The sequence below is a fragment of the Teleopsis dalmanni genome, chromosome X, assembly GCF_002237135.1.
Source record: "Teleopsis dalmanni isolate 2A chromosome X, ASM223713v2, whole genome shotgun sequence".
In the NCBI taxonomy this organism is placed as follows: Eukaryota; Metazoa; Arthropoda; class Insecta; order Diptera; family Diopsidae; genus Teleopsis; species Teleopsis dalmanni.
The window spans coordinates 9,807,952-9,813,972 of NC_051848.1; positions in this window are offsets into that span (position 1 = coordinate 9,807,952).

The window sequence follows — 6,021 nt, forward strand, 5'->3', positions numbered from 1 at the left end:
GGCCACTTAACACGATTACAAATATACACATACAAAATACATACATACGTACATACATACATGAGACGATACACAGAAGTAAACAAATGAATTTATTTGTTTTAAAGGTTTTTTTTTGCTTCGTTGAATGCCGCTCGTTATTTAACACTGGAGAATAAGTGTTGTTGTTGTTTTTCTGGAAGACCATTTGGTTTGCACGTTTAGTTCATCCCTTTGGTATTTTTAGTTAATGCGTTCTAGAGAATGATTTGAAAATTAATATGTAACTATAATAAATATAAAGAAACCGTATTCAAATTTTTTTTCATTACGTTCCATTCTTCACAATATCACTATATTACAATATTACAATATTATTACAATATTATAATAGTTATTAATATAATTATTATTAAATTAATTAAATTAAAAATTGTATTATAATTTTATATATTATAGAATATTTTATTTTAATAACAAAATTATATTATTGATTAGAAAGAATATATAAATCATGCAACAAATAAAGCCTCTGCAAACAGAATAGTATTGAAATTTAGCAATTAAAAATAAGAATATAATTAATTAATTTATTTAATTATTATCTAGCTGGTTTATGATTTGATTCTAATATAAACACAGTAAGTGAATTTGTTAATAAAAACAACATATCAGACAGCAAAGTATCAGAACTCCAGAAAAATGTGCGAACATAAGAAGTCAATTACGGGTTTGGGTCAGTTGGTTAAGGTGCGCTGACTCTGATCTTCAAATTTGGCAGGGCACAAGTTCAATCCATGGTACTTGTGGTCTCAAAAAAAAAGTTATTTACAAATAATTAAATACAAAAATTATTTCCAAGACCATTGATGATGGGTATTTGGCAATACTCGAAACAGCTGTATGGTCAGTCCAAAATTCAATTAATTAAAATAATATAAAATGAATTTTAATTGTTGTAGTTCACTACTGTTCGAAAAACCTCAATATTAATTTTGTTAAACACATTTTATAATAAGTAAATATACGGAGATACATCCTGTATGTATGTAAGAAGCAAATGAAACTACTTTGAATGTATACTTAATAATGTAAATGTATATTAAATTTAAATTAAATAGAAACTATTTTACCAATTACATAAAGCAATGCATTGCATACCCGAAGTACTAAGAGATTCAGCTAATCATATAATCATCTAATTTTTTAGATTAGAACGGATTCTTATCCAAATGGTAGATATTAAAATCAATTAAACGGAGAAAAATGTGAGACCCAATAAATAGTTTTTATTTGTAAAGAATAAAAATAGCAATTCGCCTATATCTCTGAGGATAGGTCATTATGGCTACGAAAATTTAATTGACAAATACTTAATGAAAAAGAATAATCATTTTGATAAACAGATTGACGACAAGAGGAAGAAGTTCTATAGTATCTCGCCGCGGCTCGCAGAAGTTTGCAATACAAGCATTTGCTCGTATTATATTAATTTATGTTTTTAAAATCCGCTATGAACTAGGTGCTCCAGGATTGATTGCGGCGCCATTGGTTATGATACGACCTACATTTTTAGTTGTGCACGGAATCAAAATATAGTTAAATAGACTTTAAAATGCTTTTGTCATCTATTAAAATGTTATTTGCAAACTATTAAATAGGCAGATGTGTTTATAGAATTATATAAAGCTGACAAAGAAATTTTTCCAGCGGCACTACTCCTCCTATTTGAGCTCAGAACAACAAAGTACCACAATAATAATCTACTGCAGTGGAGTTTTTAAACAAGATTATTAGTTTTAAGGAAGCACTATGATATATTTTTATATTAAGCTATGATCGGCGTTAACGTCGACTCTAAACGTCTATAACATCTGTAAGCTATCTGTAAATTGTGTCTATTGTCTTTTTGGTAAAGTGATGACACTACACTTCAATTGTGTTAATATATTTTAATACAGATTACATTCATGACATTTCATTTACATATTGGTCGACTAAATCACTTAAACTAAATATAATTGAAAACATATGTATATGATGTAAACTTGACAAATTGAAGTTTCCTTATTTTATAACTCTGTAATAAATTTTAATTCAATTCAATAGGGCTTAGTAGGTTTTGTGTGTACATATGTACTACATATTTTAAAGAACAATATTAAAATTATTTTTTTATTGGGGCTATGTTATATGCTAATTCAACAAATGAAAATTTTCATCTGTATTATGATTTTAATATGAAATATCATTTAAAATGAATTTGATTTTTTTTAATCGTTTGAAAATGAGCCCCCCTTCAAAAAAAACAAATTCAGTTCAGTTTTGATTTATATTTTCCCAATTATTCGGGAAATATTAAGCATATTTTCTTTTAGTACAATACATATTATATCAAATTAAATATATTGACCGACGAGAAATCAACCGAAACTGTTCAGAATTCAGATTTAAAGAATTGCAAATCCTATTTGTTGCAATCTCATTAATTGTAGATGTACCTGAACTGGTGTCATTAATGCATGCCATAAGTTACTGTCACATAATTTGAATGTCAAATCTATATATTGTTAATATATCGTTGCCAATTTATATATATGTTACTTACTGACTTAACAAACTGTTGCTGAGTTTCAGACTGAAGCTGCACGTACTTCATTGGAGGGTGGCAAACCCTAAACTTAACACAACCTAAACACAACCTAAACTTAGAATTTTAGAAATGGAACTCGCAGTACACACTTTTAGAGCATTACCTATCGAGTACCTAGGAGTACCACGTAGAGGCTGTACAACAACTTGGATTGAGGACAACAAGGATTTCGCTGGCGTTTTCCAAATAAACTCCTAATTCCAAGTTGCCCTGTGTACTCGCTCGTGGCCCCTGCATTTTTATATATAATATACAATAATTTCGATATTTATTCAGTCTTGTGTTAGATTTGAGGCCTGGTCGATTAGGGAACCATTTTGGAAGATTTACTCTCTTTCAATCATTCCTGTCGCAGTAGCGGAGAAAGTAGTTCACATCTGCATTGTTACTCTGATTAACTATTTTAGCGGTTTTCTTTTTTGAGGATCAGTCAACTCTACGACCTCCCTCTAAGGAGCATTACAGGATTTGTCGTACGTTCGTTATGGTTTTTAAACCTTTAAATATCTTATAAGTTAAAAGGCATAATTGAATCCTTATGACCGCCGGTATATATAACCTTCATTAGTTATTATTAACAATATTGTTATGTACAGCAGATTCTCTAATGGAAGCAAAACTCAATTCTAGCTCACAAAGCTCAACACTAACAATATAAATCTTTTGGGTGTGATTGAAGTACAAATAACTCACAAAATTATTACAATAGTCTTAAATTTTTATGTGGAATCATAATTTAGAATAATAATAATACATAATAATCATACATACTTGTAGTTATTTTATATACAGAAATATTGTCCTTTGTATCCATATCAATTTTGGTTAGAACTGTTACCGTCTTCAAATGATTGGCATATCATCCACACTATTTAATTTGAAATTAACAAAATAGAAAGGTCTCGATAGCCGTCCAACTTTTCTTATTTTTTAGACTTCAAAATGCAATATAAGGAATAAAGTTTTGTTATAATTTGAAGTTGCTGAAGAACCCTGACAGTGGCCTCCCAATGACTAAAAATTAAATCTTCTTGCAACATTAGGAATTTGCCAAATATTGACTTACTTGGAATGCGCACTCTATTACACATAAGAGTAGATAGGTAGATAGATCAACTCTAATAGTACCATAAGACAGTGAACAGTTGAATAGTAGTACACGTTTTCGCCTTGCGTCTAATGTACTCGAAAAGCATACATATGAGTGTGTGCTGAGACTGTTAGGAACAACGTACAATCAATATTACTGCAATATTGTTGAAGCACATATTTTTATTAATTCAATTAATGCTCTTTTTTCTCTCTCTCTCTGTTGCTCTCTCCATCCCTCTCAGATCGTTTGAAAACAATGACAAAGGCTCTCTTTCTCCTATACTCTCTGATATCAAACACACATATTTGTGTTTACGAACACAACAACAACATAACAACAACACAACAACACAACAACAAGACAACAACAACACACTTGGGCGGAAGATACTCCACCCAATTTCGGATGTTAAATGCAACTAATGGAATGCTGCCGGCAACTTAAAACTGTTTTAACTTAGTCAACTTCAATGTGTAACACCACACACCGCACTTCACAGCTATAGACCCTACCTTGATATATTGCAATAAAACGCAAAACGGAGCAGCACATGGCATCGCTTCGTAACGCACCGCGCACCATGCCATTCCACAACCGCAATAAGGTAAAGCAAATACACCATTAGCATTGGTATTAGCATTAGCATTAGAGCCAAGGCAGAAAACAACGACAGTTCCTTGCTCTTTTCATTTATTTATTACTTTTTGTTTTTGTTTTTGTTTTTGTATTTGTTTTTGTTTTTGTTTTTGCTTTAAATTGCACATTTATTATAACAGTTTCAGTTGTTGTCTTCTTCGCTGTTGGCCAAACTATGATTACGACTGTGGCTACGGTTATGGCTATGATAGAGCGGCGTGCGCGTGTGCAATGTCGATCTCGTTCGGGTGTCTTTATTTTATTTTGTTGTTACATTTATGTATATATGTTTGTGTGTTTATATGTTTATATGTTTATATATAGACATGTGAATATATCTATGTATATTTGTGTATGTTTAATAAAATAGTCTGCTGTTGTTATTGTTATTATTGTTGTTATTATTACAACTACTTTTGCTGTTTTTGTAATTGTTATTGTTGTTGTTGTTACTGTTACTGATGCTGATGCTGATGCTGTTGCTGTTGCTGTTGCTTTTGCTGTTTCTGTTTCTGTTACTGATGCTAATACTGATGGTGAGGCTATGTGCTTTTGCTGCCGCTAGAAACGCTGCTGCCTCACTTGGGGTAAACTAACGCGTTAAGATCGTTACAAATTCAGTACTTCATCTTATATCTGTGGGGAATGGTTGTAACGAGTGACGGCGCGGTGGATAACAGTAAACTATTTTAAATCGAATTGAGTGTAAATATATATGGATGAATGTGGTCTACTTTAGATCAAGAGCTGCATAAGTATTGTCCGCTACTGGGCCAAAGCGCACTACACACTGTTTGGCCGTTCGCCTATTTGGCTGTTTGACTACTTGGCTGTTTAGCTGTTTAGCTGTTTAGCTGTTTAGATGTTTAGATGTTTAGCTGCTTAGCTGCTTCGCTGCTTGGCTGCTTGGCTGCTTGGCTGCTTTACTATTTTGCTGTTACACTAAAGTAGTGTAGTGCAATTGTTACATTTTTTAATGTGTAGATTGTTTGAATTTATTAATTCAGAGCACTTTTTTGAGATCAGAAAAATGTGTTTTCGCGCAAGTCATCCAGTCAATAAGACGATCTCAAACTTTTCGGACGTGCCTTACTGCAATACTTTAACGTGTAGGATAAAAAAAAATTATTTGCTTTATGATGCTTACTTTTATTTAATAAAATAAATTCAATTTGTATCATCACTTATAAGTGTTATTATTAACTTGCGAATATTACCCAGCAAATATTTTTTTTTAATAAATCTAAACTAATTAAAGAAACGTTAAGCAAAACAAAAGTACACAAAAAAAAAATTAAACTAAATTTTTAAAAAAAATTAATTATTAATTAATTAACAAACTTGCAATTTTCATTGTGCAAATTAAAATTATTAAAAAAATTTTTTTTTTAAATATAAACCAAAATATAAATAAATCACAAAACAGGAAAATATTATTAAAAACAAAACTATTTAAGTACAAATCATATAATCCGAAAAGGTGTTAAAAATATTCTCGAATTCAAATGTTTATCACATATGATAAGAAAGATATATGTATGTATTAATGTGAATTTTATTGCTTCGAAATGCTTGCAACAAAAAGGTGCAAAAATGTTAGTTCCTTACAATTACAATCATACAAAAATCCAATAAATAATTGTCAATATTAGAAATATCT